The sequence below is a fragment of the Nerophis ophidion genome, linkage group LG25 (assembly GCF_033978795.1).
Source record: "Nerophis ophidion isolate RoL-2023_Sa linkage group LG25, RoL_Noph_v1.0, whole genome shotgun sequence".
In the NCBI taxonomy this organism is placed as follows: Eukaryota; Metazoa; Chordata; class Actinopteri; order Syngnathiformes; family Syngnathidae; genus Nerophis; species Nerophis ophidion.
This window is the reverse complement of record NC_084635.1, coordinates 11,091,013-11,112,058: the sequence shown is the minus strand read 5'-3', so window position 1 is coordinate 11,112,058 and position 21,046 is coordinate 11,091,013. Positions and strand designations below refer to the sequence as shown.

The 21,046-nt window shown below is 39.1% G+C and overlaps 1 long non-coding RNA gene across 1 annotated transcript; it reads left to right on the top strand.

Moving 5' to 3' along the window:
- Positions 1-2,888: 2,888 nt before the first annotated feature.
- Positions 2,889-21,001, top strand: LOC133542947 (uncharacterized). Its single transcript, XR_009804256.1, has 3 exons — positions 2,889-3,178; positions 4,813-4,929; positions 9,927-21,001. It is a non-coding gene; the product is annotated as an uncharacterized LOC133542947 (long non-coding RNA).
- Positions 21,002-21,046: the final 45 nt, after the last annotated feature.

Genomic DNA, 21,046 nt, shown 5'->3' with positions numbered 1-21,046 from the left:
GAGATCTACAAAGTGGAGAGGAAGCAGGATCGGCCCAAGCTCCGGGGACCTTTTCTTTGAACTGTTTACAACCTTTTCTTTGAACTGTTTTGTAACCAAAAGCAGCGGCTGTTTACGACTCCCTTCCTGTAGAAACAGCTGTTGCCATGTAATCAGGGAAAGTCCAAATAAAAGAGGAGGCGTACAATCTTTCGTCAGAGCGTGGTGACACTCATTGAACCAAATTTAATTCTGTCTCTGTTTAATTCCTTGCTTCTTGTCTTGTTTAATAGATGTCATCAGTGTTTGACCCTGACAGTTGGACATAATTATTGAATAAGATTAAAATAAAGCGTACGTTTTCTAATTCTGTGGTAATATTTGAGTGGCTTTCGGGCCCCTCTGTGGTGGAAAAGATAGGCCCCGAGGTCTAAAAGTTTAAGTACTTCTGGTCTACCATTTTTCGTGCCGCTGTGTTTCCTGAATGGTTATGGTTAACCTATTAGTTTATTTGGAACTCGTATACAGTTGCAATAAGGGACATCACATATGTCCAGTCTCTCATTACAACATGTCCCAAAAGGAGTAGGAAAATGATTTAATCAGACCCATTTTCCATTTCATTGCAACATTTCTAACACATTTGTTTGTACTCAATCTGTAACACAAACAGTGGATTAACAAATAAATAAATGAGTATGTAAATGAATAATTAATACGGTTCTCATTCATAAATAGTTAAGTGAATTGTGAATTACTTAATGAGATGAATAGGTTCAAGTGTCGGGCTGAGGTCAGCGCTGCTTGCGACGTGACCCCAAGATGCAGAGGACAGCGGGCGGCGTGCATTCAATGTACAAACTAAAAATTATAGTGCAGCTCAGAAGTGCACCGGAAGCATCAGGAAAAGCAATGCAGGAACCAAAATCAACAGAACAAGGGCACACTAAACACAATATCAGCATACTATTATTAGTAATGGCACATATATAGCAGGGGTGTCCAAACTGCGGAACCGCCGGCGTCTTTGTTTTGGCCTGTGAGACGGTTGGAGTCCATTAGGCAGTTTGGCCTGGCACTTTCATATAATATACGATTAACTATTGCTTTGACCGCTGTCATTTTGTCCTCTTCTTGCCAATAAAACATTTTCTACATGTTATGTATCTACATGTTTTTTATCTACATGTTATGTATCTATGCACACAACAGAGGAGCAGGTTAACTATGGCAATGTGTTGTCAAAGTCATGTCAGTGAGTGAGTGGACGAGCAAAGAGACGGAGAGGTAGCGCATGCACTGTGCAGGGCCGGTTGTGTCCTGCAAAACTAATAATTGTGAAGGCGTGGACTAGAGGTGGTTGTTTTCCCGAGATGCAAGTGAACTTGGACTGGATATGGCGTGAAGTTAAAGTTTATTTTGACACTAAGAACAAAAAGCAAACAAAAGGCGCGCACAACGGCGGAGAACAAACTTGACTAATGAAAACAGACTTGCAAAAAGGCAGAAACTATGAACAATAAACAAAAACTTACTTGGCATGGAACTGTGAAACATGACATGTAGCAGAGTGGAGGAAACATGGCATGACGTGAGTAGAGGTATCGAGGGTGATAGATGGTAATGTTGCCAGGCTGACTAGCTTGCAACTGTGGCTTAAATAATACTGTGGTGATTAGTGAAAGCAGGTGTGTGAGTGCAAAAAGGTGAGACAGGTGCGGGACATGAGGACAAGTGAAAACTTATGGGTTGCAAGGGTGACAACAAACAAAAGTGCACAAAGAGTCCAAAAACAAAACCGAACATGACTAAAGCAATATATGATCACACAGACATGACAATAATAAAGCAACCAGAATGTCACAAATTGGTGGCCTGGAATTCTGATTGGCAAAAGGACCTTTGCAGACCCATTGTAAAACGAAGGCTTACCCCCTACGCAAACATCGACCTTGAAGGGAACGTCTGCCCTGTGGTCCTTGACGACAGTCTGCACAGGAGCCAAACAGCAGGACAGGTGTAACAACATTATTACCGATCACTCTTTATAACCCCTTGTGTGTAAGTTTGAAGCAAACTTATTCGCCCCATTTTTAAAGCAACACTTGAATCGTGGCGCTTCCTTGTATAAAACGTCACCTTTACCAATACCTCAATATTGCGCTGCATGCAACCCTCTGTATTAACCACTAGAATTGTATTTGTTTTGCCCTTTTTCCTCTCCAAGATGTTATTGCTTGTATGCGCTTTGCGTGTGCCTTTTCAAAGACAGTATAGTACCGATTTCAATCAATTAGCATCACAGTATTTTATCAGTACTGGTATACCGTACAACCTTAATTGGAGATATGAGAATTATGCAGCATTGAAAACACATATTGGACTGGGTTAACCTTTACACCAAAACACCATAAAAACGATTCCTGTTCACCAAAAAAAAAAAACTATGAAAAAGTTTTTAGTGAGTGCAGCTCTGTAAAAGTCAAGTGGCGTTTTATGCAATAAGAAGTTCATCACACAACCTAGCCAACGACAGGGAGAGTCATGTACTTGAGAATATTAGAGCCGCAAAAAGGTCACAACGTTGGTTACCAAAGCATCAGCGCAGTGTAAGCTTTTCATTGCACAATTACACTTCTATAACTATCTGCTCCAGACACAAAACTGCCCACTGCTCATTTTTTAGGTCCTCTATTCCACCCATGAAACCCAATTAAAGAAACATACAAAAACTGCCAACAATACTCCATAATATTGTCATTATAAGTGTAATAGTGTGATGTTGTTGCGCTATATTATGAACGAGACAGGGTGTTATGTTTTATTATGAATTATTGGTTTTATTTTGAAGAACCGGATGTCCGGTGCAGGAAGTGACTCTGCGGTTTTTTTCGGATATTTACTTCCTGTCTTCCTCTTCTATAGGACTTTTGCTGATGAGGTAATAGTTCTTCATTGCGCTGTTTCTTGTGTAAATATTATTTCTAAACTTTCATAATACTTTAAAAGTTAAAACATTAATGTTGTAGGTATAAGTAATGTGTTGTTTTAAGTATTTTTTTATGCACAATTTTGTTAAGTAAGGATTAGAGCGTCGAATGTTTGAAATGTTTGGTCCTAATTACACATGGTATTTACGCAGGTATCACTCCGCCAGAAAAGTAGAGACCTGTGTATGTGTTTCATGTTTCCAACAAAGGTATGTGGATTTGTGTATTATTATTTTTTTTTGTGTTAAAACGTTTTTGTTATTGTAATTCAAATTATTATGTTTATATGAAAGAATGTTGTTTATTTCCTCTTCTATCGGACTTTTGCTGATGAGGTATCACTCCGCCAGTAAAGTAGAGACGTGTATATGTTTCATGTTTCCAAGAAAGGTGTCCAATAAATGATGAAACGACGGAATGGTGGAGTGTCTCTTACTTAAAAAACTACACAACGCAGAATGGCGAAGTGGGAGAGTGGCCGTGCACAACCCGAGGGTCCCTGGTTCAAATCCCACCTAGTACCAACCTCGTCACGTCCGTTGTGTCCTGAGCAAGACACTTCACCCTTGCTCCTGATGGGTGCTGGTTGGCGCCTTGCATGGCAGCTCCCTCCATCAGTGTGTGAATGTGTGTGTGAATAGGTAAATGTGGAAGTAATGTCAAAGCGCTTTGAGTACCTTGAAGGTAGAAAAGCGCTATACAAATACAACCCGTTTATTTATTTACTTAAGGACTGCAAAAACTGAAATCTAAGTAAGATGAAATATCTCAAATAAGGGTGATATTTGCTTATTTTCTGTCTGATAAGATAATTATTCTCACTAAGCAGATTTTACGTTGGAGTGTTATAAGGGTTTTGGTCCTAAATTATCTCAGTAAGATATTACAGCTTGTTGCTGAGATTTTATGACATATATTGAGTAAAACATGCATGAAACTAGAGTGTCAACTGTTGCAAAGCTGTGTCATCAACACTCACAAGTATAAAACTACTTTTTTAAAGTAATAATTTCTTATTTCAAGAATGAAAAAAAAATCATGATGGCGAGGGCATTTTGTCAAGTTAATGTCACTAGCATTTACTTAATTTAAGAATATTTTTCAACATATTGAGCAAAAAAGTCTAATTTTTTCTTACTAGTAAAAATGCACTTATCATTAGTGAGAATATACTTATTTTAAGGTATTTTGGGGTTCACTGAGGTCAGCTAATTTTACTTGATTTGGAAAGTCTTGATAGCCGAATTTTTTGATTCTTTTGGCAGATCATTTTGCTTAGTTCAAATAAAATACCCCTTATTTTTTTTTCTTGTTTTTAAACACAGATTTTTTGCAGTGAGCGCAGACAAACTATTTTATAGCGCCACCGTGATCACAAGCTTGTGTGCCAAGTGAGCTGCTTTCTCGCTTCCTTGCTCGTGAAAGTTTATTGTAGATCAAAAAAAATGCCTCTCACCTGGATAGTAGAGGGATGAGGACGTATTCCGACAAGTTGGTACACTTTGACAACCAATTTAGACCCCAAGCTGGCAAGAACGACACGCATAGAAGCTTGGTTCCACCCCCCCTTGTGTCATCTAAACGGTAATATATTGATATCCCAGCGGTCAGCATCCTAATGACAGTAGACCTTGTGCAGTAAGCAATGTTTTATTATGTTTGTTAGCTCTCCTAAAGTCTGCAGTGAGTAATAATCAGTGATGTAGTTGAAAGAAAGTGATGAACAAAAGCAATTCTGAAATTGTTGTGCCGTGTATGCTTAAAATTAACAAAATACGTAAATATTAGATTTTTTATTACATTACATATCTACTTACATCATGTATATAAAACCTCAATGGAGGTTTTGTAAAGGTTTTGTATGCAGAATCGAGCGATTCCAATAGGCTCGTCAAACTTGGACTTGGACGTGGATTGTTTTCCCGAGGTGCAAAGCAAATGGAGTGGAAACGGCGTGAAGGTAAAGACATTTCCTTATTTTAACACTAACTCTTAATTGGCCCTAGTGTGTGAATGTTGTCTATCTATCTGTGTTGGCCTTGCGATGAGGTGGCGACTTGTCCAGGGTGTACCCCGCCTTCCGCCCGATTGTAGCTGAGATAGGCGCCAGCGCCCCCCGCGACCCCGAAAGGGAATAAGCGGTAGAAAATGGATGGATGGATAAAAACAGGAACAAAGAAAAGGCGTGCACAACGGCGGTACAAAAACTGACTAAGGAAACAAAAGACTAGCACAAAGGCAATTAACTATGAACTATAAACAAAAAGTTACTTGACATGGAAACGTGAACGAGACATGGATCATAGCAAGGTGCGTAGCAGGTGGTAGACGTGAGAAGGAGGTGATGTTGCCTGAATGAACAACAGAAACAGACTGGCTTAAATAATACTGTGATTAGTGAAAACAGGTGTGAGACATGAGGACAAGGTGAAAACTAATGAGTTGGCATGGTAGTAAGACAAACAAGGAAGTGCAAAAACTAGAAACAATGGAGTCTTAAGCAAAACATAACTTAACAAAAACATGAACAGACATGACAAGCCTCTATTGCAAGCAGACTTTGAATCACATTTATATACTAAATAGAATGCATAAAATAAAGAAAAACATAAGCGTTGTATTTCATAATGATTGTGAATAATGTGCAAAATTTAAAAAAGGGCAGTTCCCCTTTAAGAGTATGCCACATACATGTTCCAGCCACCTGGATGGATTGGTAACATACCGTATTTCCTTGAATTGTCGCAGGGCATATAGTATGCGCCTGCCTTCAATTACTGCCGGGTCAAACTCGCTTCGCAAAATAATTAGCTCATGCATAGTATTATCGCCTGGTCAAACTCGTGACGTCACAAACGACACTTCTACTGTCATCATTTTCAAAATGGAGGAGGATGATTTCAATACCGGTAATTTGAAATCGCATAAAGGGAAGAAGATAAAGAGCTATTCAGTAGGATTTAAGGTCCAAGCTTACATCACACTCAAATTTTTACTGCATGCCTTTGGTAAGTGCCGGAGTGAGAAGAGGTTTTAAAATAATTAGCGCATGCTTACTTTTACCGCATGTCTTTGGTAAGCGCAGGAGTGAGAAGAGGTTTTAAATTAATTAGCACCCCGGCGGCAATTCAAAGGAATACGGTAGTCAAAAGTCAACCTATTTTTTGTTAAAAGTATTGAAAATTTTGCACTTTGGGAGATTACAGGAATATAGTTATTATATGAAAAGAAATGGCGGGGCTCCATTAACTTATATGACATCAATTAAAGGTGATGTTTGCAACTTTTTTGTTTTTCAAAACAAAAAAATATAACGAACACCACCACCAAGCTTAAATTGTCATTAGTGGTTTAACACAACACATTTGTTTGACAATTGTTTATTTTTTCACAGATAAAAATGTATGAAATAAAATAGCAAAAAGCCTTTTTAAGCCATGCAGCTGGCACAGTAACATACTCATTTTTATTTATTTGCTATGCACGATTTGTGGAGCACAATAATTCATCATTCACATTTATTAAAGCTGGTACTTGTCGGCTACAACCTTAAGTTAAGTTAAGTGACAGGCAAGGAGATGATGGCTGTATACCTCTGGGCAGCAGACAAACAGGAAGTTAAACACACTCAAACGGTTGCCAAATCCCAGAAAAATAAATAAGGGGGCACCTAGTTGTTGATTTTCTTTGTTGTAGTTTTTTTTTGTGTGGGACTATTTTTTTTGTTTGATTGAAGCCTAATTTTGTTCAGACACATGGTTAAGGGCATTTTCTTATTTATTTTATTTATTCAGTCTTGTTCTGATTATTTGTTTTATTATATCATTCATTTGTTATGCTGTGAGTGTTATTACTGTTAATTCATTTTATTTATGCTGTGAGGATTATTGATAATTTATTTTATTTATGCTGTGAGGATTATTATTGATAATTTATTTTATGCTATGAGTGTTATCATTAATTTAACTTATTTATGTTGTGAGTTTTATTATTAATTTATCTTATTTATGTTGTGAGTTTTATTATTAATTTATCTTATTTATGCTGTGAGTGTTATTAATACTTTATCTTATTTATGCTGTGAATGTTATTACTCTTAATTTATCTTTTTAATGCTGTGTGTTATTATTTGTCTTATTTATGCTGTGAGTGTTATTATCATTAATTTATCTTATTTATGCTGTGAGTGTTATTATCATTCATTCATCTTATTTATGCTGTGAGTGTTATTATATTAATATATCTTATTTATGCTGTGTTATTGATCTGGTTTATGTATACTGTGTGTTATTATTAATTTATCTTTATTATGCTGTGAGTGTTATTAGTAATTTATCTTATTTATGCTGTGAGTGTTATTAATAATTTATCTTATTTGTGCTGTGAGTGTTATTAATAATTTATCTTATTTGTGCTGTGAATGTTATTACTATTAATTTATCCTATTAATGCTGTGAGTGTTATTATTAATTAATTTATGCTGTGAGTGTTATTATCAATTTTATAGAAGATACATCAAAAAGAATATATATATGTGTGTATATATATACAGTATGTATATATATGTATGTGCGTATATATATATATATATATGTATATATATATATATATGTGTGTGTATATATATATATATATATATATATATATATATACATATATATATATGCCTCTGAAGTTCCTGTTTTTATGTATTATATATATACATACACAATTTTATAGAAGATACATTAAATAGAATATATATATATATATGTGTGTATATGTGTGTGTATATATATGTATATGTATGTGTGTATATATATATATGCCTCTGCAGTTCCTGTTTTTATGTATTATATATATATATATATATATACATACATTTATATATATATATATATATTTTTTTATTTTATTTTATTTATTTATTTATTTTTTATTTTTTATTTTTTTTACATTAGCCAGAATATAACTACTATGTGTGTGTAATTGCCAAGCCAGTGTCGCTTTATTTTATTTATTTGGAAGGTATTATGTTAACTTAAAATCTTTGTGAAGGAATGTGCAATCACAAAGCTCCCTTGAATCTCCCAGATGATTGTGTTTGTCAGTCTGTCCGTATCCGAATGCACGGTTCCCATTTCAGCAATGTGTTTTGTCATGTGTCAGGGATGTGACATTATAGGACCGGACGTACGATTATTGCCCACCCAGCCTCTGTTTTTTCAGAGTCATGCACAAACATAAAAGGTTAGGAAATGGACTCCCGTAGATATACAGTCATGGGGGTAGTGTTATCGCCACAATTTCTTCATTTCACCATTTGTGTATGTCAAAAATATAATTGTGTGTCTACAAGGGTTGTACGGTATACCGGTATTAGTATAATACCGCAATACTAATGAATCATATTCGGTACTGTACCGCCTCTAAAGAGTACCCACCATTTTGTTGACGGGCACTGCTGGTTTTAAAAGCAGAGAAGCATGTTTGGCAGTGCACAATCACAGTGCACTTACTGAATGTGAGTACTCTCAACACTGGTTAACTAGCCATAAAACACTTAAGCACTTAACACGTTTTGTTTAAGCTATGTATCGCCGTTCGGACTACAAATACCGGGATATTAGTTTTGGTCCATTTCGCCCCTACTTAGAGTATAAACACTTTGTAAGGCTCAACAAAAGAAAAGACTGTCACATTCAACTTAACTACCCCCTGACTAAAGCTACCATATTTCCTTGAATTGCCGCAGGGCATATAGTATGTGCCTGCCTTGAATTACTGCCGGGGGTCAAACTCGCTTCGCAAAATAATTAGCGGATGCTTAGTATTACCGCCTGGTCAAACTTGTGACGTCACGAGTAACACTTCCCCTGTCATCATTTTCATACCGGTAATTTGAAATCGCATAAAGGGAAGAAGATTAAGAGCTATTCAGTAGGATTTGAGGTCTAAGCTTACATCACACTCAATTTTTTACTGCATGCCTTTGGTAAGTGTCAGAGTGAGAAGAGGTTCTAAAATAATTAGCGAATGCTTACTTTTACCGCATGCCTTTGGTAAGCGCAGGAGTGAGAAGAGGTTTTAAATTAATTAGCGCCCCAGCGGCAATTCAAGGAAATACGGTAATCGCCCGGGCCTGCCTTAGTCTATACACTACTTCCAGTTAACATCTTGGATTTGCAACTGCAAGCTAAGTCTACCATATCCATCCATCCATTTTCTACCGCTTGTCCCTTTTTTGGGGTTGCGGGGGCTGCATTCAAGCTACCAATTTTTACTGTAAAAATTGGTAGCTCAAATGCAGCTGCGATAGGCTCCAGCACCAATTTTTACAGTAAAAATTGGTAGCTCAGTTTCCAAAATATTAAGAAGACAAAACAGTCATACTGTTTTTTTTTAAGTTACAATAATATGTTGGAAAAAACACCACTTTTACAGTAAATGTCTGGTGACAAAGCGGCCATAAAAAAAACATTTTTTCTGCTGTTCCATTTACTGTAATATATTGTAAAAAAAAAACAAAAACAAATATTTTTTACGGTAAAATGCCAGGGTCTGAGGGGGCAATTTTTTCTTTAAAATCTACAGGCTTTTTTTATGTCAGTGTATGTAAAAAATATATATAATAATCAAAAGCTTTGGAAAATGTATACATTATTCATTGTTACAAGCGGCCTCCTGGTGGCAGCTATAACTGCGATACGGCCCTTAATAAAAACGAGCTTGACAGCCTTGATTTAACCAGCATCCATTCATCCATCCATCCATTTTCTACTGCTTATCCCTTTTGAGGTTACGGGGGGTGTTGGAGCCTATCATGGCTGCATTCGGGCGGAAGGTGGGGTACACCCAGGACAAGTCGCCACCTCATCACAGGGCCAACACAGATAGACAACATTCACACTCACATTCACACACTAGGGACCATTTAGTGTTGCCAATCAACCTATCACCAGGTGTGTTTCTTTGCAGGCGGGAGGAAACCGGAGTACCCGGAGGGAACCCACGCAGTCACAAGGAGAACATGCAAACTCCACACAGAAAGATCCCGAGCCCTGGATTGAACTCAGGACTACTCAGGACCTTCGTATTGTTAAGCACTTGCACTAACCCCTTTTCCACCGTACCTTATAATACTTGCAAATGAGACAAAAGTGTAAGAAAACAAGTGGGCAGCACAGCTCAGTGTTAAATGTTGAATACAAAAATTGAGATAATTGTTTTAAACAACATGTAATAGCACATTTGAACACCAACAAAAATACTGTACAGTACCCATCCCATGGTAAGACACATGATTCCCAAGTTTTACAAAGATCAACAGTGGCCTCCTAAGGTCATTTAAAGGCCTACTGAAATGAGATTTTCTTATTCAAACGGGGATAGCAGGCCCATTCTATGTGTCATACTTGATCATTTCGCGATATTGCCATATTTTTGCTGAAAGGATTTAGTAGAGAACATCCACGATAAAGTTCGCAACTTTTTGTCGCTAATAAATAAGCCTTGCCTTTACCGGAAGTATGTGCGCGTGACGTCACCAGTGTGAGGGCTCCTCACATCCTCACATTGTTTATAATGTGAGCCACCATCATTAAGAGCAATTCGGACCGAGAAAGCGACAATTTCCCCATTAATTTGAGCGAGGATGAAAGATTTGTGGATGAGGATATTGATAGTAAAGGACTAGAAAAATAAATAAGATAAAATAAAAAGCGACGGCTCCGGGCGGCGGCAGTGTGAGCGTTTCAAATGTAATTAGACACATTTGCTAGGATAATTCTGGAAGATCCCTTATCTGCTTATTGTTTTAATAGTGTTTTAGTGAGATTGTAAAGACATACCTCAAAGTCGGATGGCTGCGGTGAACACGCCAGTGTCTTAGAGAGAAGCCGAGGAGCCAAGCTCACAGCTGCCTTTTTTGACAGCTACTGCAGGAGGACGCATAATCCACTGATGTCTCCGGTAAGATATAGATCACAATTTTCCCATCCAAAAACATTCTGGTTGACATAGAGAAACATGTTCGCTTGACCGCTCTGTGTTAAAGCTTCACAACAAACAAAGAAACACCGGCTGTGTTTTGGTTTCTAAAGACAGCTGCAATCAACCGCTTTCCACCAACACCATTGTTCTTTATAGTCTCCATTATTAATTGGACAAATTGCAAAAGATTCAGCAACACAGATGTCCAAATTACTGTCTAATTACGCGATGAAAAGAGACAACTTTTAGCCGTAAGTGGTGCTGGGATAATATGTCCCCTCCAACCAATAACGTCACAAGCACTCGTCATCATTCCGCGACGTTTTCAACAAGAAACTCCGCGGGAAATTTAAAATTGAATTTTAGTAAACTAAACCGGCCGTATTAGCATGTGTTGCAATGTTAATATTTCATCATTGATATATAAACTATCAGACTGCGTGGTCGGTAGTAGTGGGTTTCAGTAGGCCTCTAATGGCTTATATATACCTTCTAATCACTGACATGGATATGGAATCACTCTTAAAAGCCTACTGAAATGAGATTTTTTTTATTCAAACGGGGATAGCAGGTTCATTCTATGTGTCATACTTGATCATTTCGCAATATTGCCATATTTTTGCTGAAAGGATTTAGTAGAGAACATCGACAATAAAGTTCGCAACTTTTGGTTGCTAACAGAAAAGCCCTGCCTTTACCGGAAGTAGCAGACAATGACGTCACAAGGGTGATGGCTCCTCACATCCTCACATTGCTTTTAATGGGAGCCTCCAACAAAAATAGCTATTCGGACCGAGAAAACGACAATTTCCCCATTAATTCGAGCGAGGATGAAAGATTCGTGTTTGAGGATATTGATAGCGACGGACTACAAAAAAATAAAAATCATGTTAAAAAAAACGCGATTGCATTCTGATGTTTTTAGACACATTTACTAGGATAATTCTGGGAAATCCCTTATCTTTCTATTGTGTTGCTAGTGTTTTAGTGAGTTTAATAGTACCTGATAGTCGGAGGGGTGTGTCCACGGGTGTGTTGACGCCAGTGTCTGAGGGAAGTTGACGGCAGCTGTACGGACGGCACAAGCTCAGCTGATCTCCGGTAAGAGGCGACTTTTTACCACAATTTTCTCACCGAAAACTGCTGGTTGACATGTAGTCGGGATCCATGTTCGCTTGACCACTCTGATCCATAGTAAAGTTTCACCTCCGGGAATTTTAAACAAGGAATCACCGTGTGTTTGTGTGGCTAAAGGCTAAAGCTTCCCAACTCCATCTTTCTACTTTGACTTCTCCATTATTAATTGAACAAATTGCAAAAAATTCAGCAACACAGATGTCCAGAATACTGTTTAATAATGCGATTTTTAGCTGTGTGTGTGCGCAACGCTGATATTTCCTAACAGTCCGCGACGTCACGCGTACACGTCATCATTCTGCAACGTTTTCAACAGGACACTTCGCGGGAAATTTAAAATTGTAATTTAGTCAACTAAAAAGGCCGTATTGGCATGTGTTGCAATGTTAATATTTCATCATTGATATATAAACTTTCAGACTGCGTGGTCTCTAGTTGTGGGTTTCAGTAGCCCTTTAATGTTTGAATAATGAACCGCTTTGGCTCTTTCTTGGCACTCAGTCTTCACACTTCAATCGTGTTAGACAACAGATTAAATCTGTCCACCACCTTCCCAGCACATCTCCCGCCTATTTAATCACACCTTTTTATTTACATCCTCTTACTAGGAAAGGGAAGAATAATGAGCAAGGACACTCCTGGCTGTCAGTTAATGCGAAACGGCCTTCGTTCGCTGCTAATAGAAAATGGAGAACAAGGCGGTTGGCAAATCTAGTTCTCTCAAGCAATCAGATTTTTCAGATAGCCTCTTTTTAATTGCATCATTCATACGTCTTGGCGGAGCCTGAAATTAAAATATATATATATATTCATAATGGTTTTCATCAACACAATGACCACTTCCAGCTGTCTCCAAGGGTGATGAATCCATAGCCGCCACACAATAGCGATATTCAATTTGCCGTAACAAAGATATGGAATACTAAAACCAATTTCCGAGCGGTTAGGTAATATACTGTGTGAGTCGCACAATCTGCTGTCACCATGGAGACACTCATTTAGTGCACATTCAGGTTAACATGCTCCTACTTGTGGGGGTTTTGCTATTTCGTGAAACATGCAGCAGACCATTATGTACCACTCGAGCCACATGTGGCTCTTTAGTCCCGCCCTAATGGCTCCCTGGAGCATTTTTTTAAAAAAGCATTGAAAATGGAAAAATATTGTTTTTGTTTTAGTATGTTTTTTGATTGAGGACAAACATGACACACATCTTCCCGATTATTAGAAAGCCCACTGTTTAATATGTTTGTGTGTATGCCTCACTGATGAGAGTATTTGGTGAACATCGTTTTGTGTTACTGATTTCGTCCGTATTTGAACTCACCGTAGCGTGGACTCTGACGCAACAGTCTGTTTACATGTGAAATCTTTCACTCCTTTGTCTCATTTTGTCCAACAAAAGTTTAATACTGTGCATGAATGCACAAAGGTGCCTTTTGTTGATGTTATTGACTTCTTTGAGTGCTAATCAGGCATATTTGGTCAGTGCATGACTGCAAGCTAATCAATGCTTTTTTTCCTGGGAGACTCACGAATTTCAGTGCCCCTCCCGAAAATCTCCCGGGGCAACCATTCTCCCGATTTCCGCCTGGACAAAAATAATGGGGGCGTGCCTTAAAGGTACTGCCTTTAACGTACTCTACAACCTGTCGTCAAGTCCGTTTTCCCTCCTTAGAAACATAGTGCCAGCCTAATCATATATATATATATATACACACACACACACATGTACATGAATCATTTTGACTCATAAGGACCCCTACAGTTAACCACCATTAATACGTCATAATGAGAGAAAGTGGTTCTTAAGTGGAGCCAAACTTGCGGCGCCTGAGAAAGCCTTCCGGCATAACAATACATCTCGCTGATCACACGATACAGCGTTTATATTGTCAGATATTTCTTTTTACTGTTGTAGTCCTCAGGCGGCACAGTTGCATGGGTTATCACGTCTACGTCCTCTGAAGGTGTGAATAGGAGTGTCTTTCTATGATGTGCCGGCCCTGTGATTGGCTGGTGATCAGTCCGTGCTGGACGACACCGGGTCCTCTGGGATAGGCTCCAGCGTCTCTGGGACCGTGAAGAGAAAGGCGGCATTGGTAATGGACACCGGGGTTGTACCCGAGTGTTTTATACAATCATATTCTTCAGAACAGGACGCCACCAGCCTTTCTGATTCGCTCTCTAGTGTCTTCGGAACAAATTCTAGTGAGAGAATAATCAAACAGCGGTGATCCATTCTCTTTTGTAATAAACAATGGGGTTTCAAGGCCCCGCTGAAATTAATGAATTACACAGCTTTAAACAAAACTGATTGGAATTAAGGGTTGTTGTTTTTTTGCAAAATCCAAAAAAATGCTCCCTTTGTGTCTCAGCAGATGGCGTGTTGGTAACCGGTTTGATTGACAGTCGCATGCAAGTGACCAAATTGTCACCATACCACACTAACATCTAACGGTGTAAAAAAAAAATGTGTTTCTCAATTTTTTATTGCCTATATGTGTGGTAGCCTTAAAGGGGAACATTATCACCAGACCTATGTAAGCGTCAATATATACCTTGATGTTGCAGAAAAAAGACCATATGTTTTTTTAACCGATTTCCGAACTCTAAAAGGGTGAATTTGACGATTGAAACGCCTTTAAATTGTTTGCTGTCGGAGTAATGACCTTTCACCCGTGACGTCACAACCGGAAGCAATCCGCCATTTTCTCAAACACATTACACACACCAAGTCAAATCAGCTCTGTTATTTTCCGTTTTTTCGACTGTTTTCCGTACCTTGGAGACATTATGATTCGTGGGTGTGTTGTCGGAGGATGTAACAAAACGATCAGGGACGGATTCAAGTTGAGTTACGTGGAGTGTGCTAATCAGACATCAATGGTCACGGCGTGCTAATCGATGCTAACATGCTATTTAGGCTAGCTGTATGTACATATTGCATCATTATGCCTCATTTGTTGCTATATTTGCATCCAGCCTTTCCTTTCACCCACATTTAATGCCAAACAAACACATACCAATCGACAAATTCAAGTTGCACCGCAACAGTGGTCAAAAGATGCGACAGTCCCTCGCACGCTTTACCGACGATAGTGATGCTACGACAGATATGTGAGGATATCCTGCAACACTCAAAGCAGATGCATTTCCAACGATAAAGTCAACGAAATCACAAAGGTGAGTTTTGTGGATGTTATTGACTTATGTGCTAATCAGACATATTTGGTCACGGCATGACTGCCAGCTAATCGATGCTAACATGCTATTTAGGCTAGCTGTATGTACATATCGCATCATTATGCCTCATTTGTAGCTATATTTGCATCCAGCCTTTCCCTCCACCCACATTTAATGCCAAACAAACACATACCAATCGACGGATTCAAGTTGCACCAGTTGTCAAAAGATGCAATCGTTGGTTAGAAGGTGGTCGCAGAATTCGTCCTCGCTTCCTCCTGTGCCGCTGTCTGTCGTGATATGCCTCAATAGCTTCAGTTTATTCTTCAATTCTGTTTTTGCTATCTGCCTCCACACTACACCCTTCCGTTTCAATACATGCGTAATCTGTTGAATTGCTTAAACCACTGAAATCCGAGTCAGAATCCGAGCTAATGTCGCTATATCTTTCTGTTCTATCCGGCATGTTTGTTTGTATTGGCGTCACGCAGTGACGTCACAGGAAAATGGATGGGTGGATATAGCGATGGTGAAAATTAGGCACTTTGAAGCTTTTTTTCGGGATATTGCGTGATGGGTAAAATTTTGAAAAAAACTTTGAAAATTAAAATAAACCACTGGGAACTGATTTTTATTGGTTTTAACCCTTCTGAAATTGTGATAATGTTCCCCTTTCAGTGTAACTGCGACTCATTTGGCCAAAGTCCCTGGGACGAGTTTGTTAAAGTATGATCCTTTTTATCGCCAAAAAACGGCCAAAAATCACTGCAGCAAAGTTTGGCACCAAACAATGCTATCATTCGTAGAAACAATGCGTTTGCAATTCCTGTGAAGGAGGCCTTCGGGCCTGATCTACATGGAGGTTTGGGTGTTTTAAACCACGTGCAAACTTGATAGTGCATGCACAGCTGATCTACTCAGCTCTGAGAAATGCGTCTCTTAAAGGAACAAAATAGAGAGTGAAGTTACAAAAATAATCAATTAGAATTTAGCACAGCCAATGTGATTCATCAAGGTTGTTTTGCGTCTAAAATTAGCCCGTGCAAAATGTGCGTGCAAACTGGCACAGTGAAGAAGGAAGCGATCGCACTGTAAAGACTCAATTGAGAGAGAATCCGGTGTAAGTGTCGATTTGGACTATCGTAAAGAAAAACACATTAAGCAATATTATTTTATAATTTTATAACTCCTTGATAACTAAATGGTCTGACTAATGCAGCGCCTCCCAAAGCGCACCGTCTGTGTACTGAAAAATAGGATCTGTTATCGCTATCATCCATCCATTTTCTACTGCTTGTCCCTTTTGGGGTCGCTGGAGCCTATCTCAGCTGCATTCCGCCGTTAGGCGGAGTACACCCTGGACAAGTCTCCACTTCATCGCAGGGCCAACACAGATAGACAGACAACATTCACACACTAGGGCCAATTTAGTGTTGCCAATCAACCTATCCCCAGGTCTTCATCAATGATTCTCAAACTGTGGTACCATCTAGTGGTATACCAAATAATCCCTTAATTAAATATTCAAACACAGTGTCACTGTTCAAACTGTGTTTAAAATATTAAATGTACTTGCTAAAACATCTGCCTTGTTTTCAATGAATATTTTGGCCTACCATGCTACTGAATTCTATTGTTTGTCATTATAGTGGTATTCGGAAAGCCAAATATTTTCTGAGGCGGTACTTAGAGAAAAAAGTTTTAGAACTTACTTACTGTCGCTCACATTTTTAATGTATATAGCCCAGAAAAGGCGATACATATTTTACGTGTGTGCTGCATGTCAACAACATGACAAAACGCCACAGGTGGGAGCATGTTCCCATACATGTGGAGGGAAATGAGTATCTCCATGGTCACAGCTGCTACACGGGCAAAAACCTCATTTAAAAAGGGCAGTGTTTATCACTCTTGCGATTGTTATTCATTGTACACGTCTTGGTGAATCACATGCAACACATTCACTAATAGAACCCACAATTTTACAGTTTGCACATGCTATTTAAGGCCTACTGAAACCCACTACTACCGACCACGCAGTCTGATAGTTTATATATCAATGATGAAATATTAACATTGCAACACATGCCAGTACGGGCGGTTTAGTTTACTAAATTACAATTTTAAATTTCCCACGGAGTTTCCTGTTGAAAACGTTGCGGAATGATGACGCATGTCTGTGACATTATTGGTTGGAGGGGACATATTAGCCCAGCACCACTTGCGGCTAAAAGTTGTCTCTTTTCATCGCATAATTACACAGTATTTTGGACGTCTGTGTTGCTGAATCTTTTGCAATTTGTTCAATTAATAATGGAGACTATAAAGGAGAATGCTGTTGGTGGAAAGCGGTGGATTGCAGCTGCCTTTAGCAACCGAAACACAGCCGGTGTTTCTTTGTTTGTTGTGAAGCTTTAACACAGAGTGGTCAAGCAAACATGTTTCTCTACGTCAACCAGCAAGTTTTTGGATGGGAAAATTGTGATATTAAGTTGGCTCTTACCGGAGACTTGAGTGGATTACGCGACCTCGTCCTGCAGCTCAAAAAGGCAGCTGTGATCTTGGCTAACCTGCTTCTCTCGGAGACACTGGCGTTCACCACAGCCATCCGACTTTCAGGTATGACTTTATAATCTCACTAAAATACTATTAAAACAATAAGCAGATTTTAAGGTTTTCCTACTTACGTATAAAATACTACATGATCTAGCTCCATCCTATCTTGCCGATTGTATTGTACCATATGTACCGGCAAGAAATCTGCGTTCAAAGGACTCCGGCTTATTAGGGATTCCCAGAGCCCAAAAAAAGTCTGCGGGCTATAGAGCGTTTTCTGTTCGGGCTCCAGTACTCTGGAATGCCCTCCCGGTAACAGTTCGAGATGCCACCTCAGTAGAAGCATTTAAGTCTCATCTTAAAACTCATTTGTATACTCTAGCCTTCAAATAGACTCCCTTTTTGGACCAGTTGATCTGCCGTTTCTTTTCTTTTTCTCCTATGTCCCAGTCTCCCTTGTGGAGGGGGTCCGGTCCGATGTCCATGGATGAAGTTCTGGCTGTCCAGAGTCGGGACCCAGGATGGACCACTCGTCTGGAGTCTGGACCCAGGATGGACCGCTTGCCTGTGTATCGGCTGGGGACATCTCTGCGCTGCTGATCCGCCTCCGCTTGGGATGGTTTCCTGCTGGCTCCGCTGTGGACGGGACTCTCGCTGCTGTGTTGGATCCGCTTTGGACTGGACTCTCGCGGCTGTGTTGGATCCACTACGGACTGAACTTTTCACAGTATCATGTTAGACACGCTCGACATTCATTGCTTTCGGGGGTGTTGCCCACATATGTGGTCCTCTCCAAGGTTCTCATAGTTCTCATTGTCACCGACATCCCACTGGGTGTGAGTTTTCCTTGCCCTTATGTGGGCCTACCGAGGATGTCGTAGTGGTTTGTGTTGTGGTTTGTGCAGCCCTTTGAGACACTAGTGATTTAGGGCTCTATAAATGAACATTGATTGATTTTCCAAAATTATCCTAGTAAATGTGTCTAATTATATCTGAAACGCTCCGACTGCCGCCGCCTGGAGCCCTCGCTTTTTCTTTTTTCTTCTTTTTTTTTTTTAGTGCTTCACTCTAACTTTCCTCATCCACGAATCTTTCATCCTCGCTCAAATTAATGGGGGAATCGTCGCTTTCTCGGTCCGAATTGATCTTACTGCTGGTGGCTCACATTATAAACAATGTGAGTATATGAGGAGCCCTCACACTGGTGACGTCACACGCACATCGTCTGCTACTCCCGGTACAGGCAAGGCTTTTTTATTAGCAACCAAAAGTTGCGAACTTTATCGTCGATGTTCTCTACTAAATCCTTTCAGCAAAAATATGGCAATATCGCGAAATGATCAAGTATGACACATAGAATAGACCTGCTATCCCCGTTTAAATAAGAAAATCTCATTTCAGTAGGCCTTTAGCACTTATTCTAACCTGAGTAGATCACATCCTTACATGGATGCATCTAGATGGGATGTTTTCCGGTTAGATTAGTATTTTTGAGGAGACAGGTGCTGGGGGGAATGACTTAGAAGAATGACAATTGGGAGGATTGTTGTTTATCCTTCCAGCAGAGTGAAAACCCCTCTAATAAATACCCAGAGAGCATTGTGGCTTTTGCGGTTTGGTTTTACAATTCTGGGGCACCGTCTTCCGTGCAATTTGAACTTGCGTTGACCACAACAAGGCAAACCTTTCAATCAAGGCAGGCGAAGCATCCATTCATCCATATTCTACCGCTTGTCCCTCTCAGGGTTGCAGGTGTGCTGGAGCGTATCGCAGTTTAGGATTTAATTCAAATATGCAAATGTAGACAATAATACTGAACAAAATGTTTAAAAAATGTTTTGTTATCAATAATCATACAGAACATTCAAACACGTTTTCATTACCTAAACCACAAATGTCAAACTATATCATTTTATATGGCTCGTGAACGCCTTGAAATTAAATGCATCAATAAAGTACCCATTATTTTCTTCCTAAATGCATTCGGTTTTTTACATGTACTGCGTGAAATTGCATACATTTAAAATTGTACTAATATCCAATATTGCAAAAAATATGGTTTAATAATACTTTCCAATAATTTTTTTCGTTTAAAATAAAGATAAATACCTACATTTCAAAGCAAGTTATCAATCAAGTTGTACAATTTAAAAATTAACAGAGAATTTACGGTAAAATGTAGTGTTTTTAACAAAATATTACTGTAAACTGAAATAAACTAACATTTTTATTTCTACAGTAAAATTTCTGTCGACTGAGACAGTTTTTTTGTACCGTAAAATTGACGGTTGTTTTTTTCACGGTGTATTACTGTGAATGGAAAAACAGTATCACATTTATTTACAGTAAAAAAATGGTATCTGAGTTGCCCATCCATCCATCCATTTTACATCCATCCATTTTCTACCGCTTATATTCTTTTGGGGTCGCGGGGCCGCTGGCGCCTATTTCAGCTACAATCGGGCGGAAGGCGGGGTACACCCTGGACAAGTCGCCACCTAATCGCAAAGCCAACAGAGACAGACAACATTCACACTCACATTCACACACTAGGGCCCATTTAGTGTTGCCAATCAACCTATTGCCAATATATGAATAAAAGAAACGGTGATACTGTTTATTTTCTATTTACAATATTATGTTGGTGTCAGGCTATTCCTGACTGTTTGTCTATGTTTTAGTTTTTTCCTCTGCATTTGTCTGTTTCCTCTGTTTAGTATTTCCTGTATTTAGTTCCTGTCGTGCTCTTATTTTGGTTCAGCTTCCTGTTTGTCTCCCTGTGTCCTGTTTTCACTCAGCTGCGGCTGATTGGCATCTGGTCACACCTGATGTCAATCGGCCAGCTCCTATTTTACCTGCTTTGTTCCTCCAGTCAGTGCTGGATCATTGTATTGCATTGTCGTTGCCACATGTCACTCTTGTCGTGCTACCTGTCGCGTCATTTTGTTGCAGCTACTACCTGTCGTGCTACATTTTGTCCTGGTCGTCGTAGCGGTAAGCTGTTTCTTGTTAGCCATTAGTTATTTCCAGTTTTTCTGTTTGCTATCCTCTAGCTTCCATGCTAAAGTTCCTTTTTGTTTTCTAGCTTCCTGTGCTAGCTCCCTTAGTTTGTTATTCCGCCCACGTGTGTGCTTTTTGTTTGTTCTTGTTTAGTTTTAATTAAATCATGTTTTCATATTCTATGCCTGCCTCCGTCTCTGCATCTTGGGGTTCGTCAACAACAAATA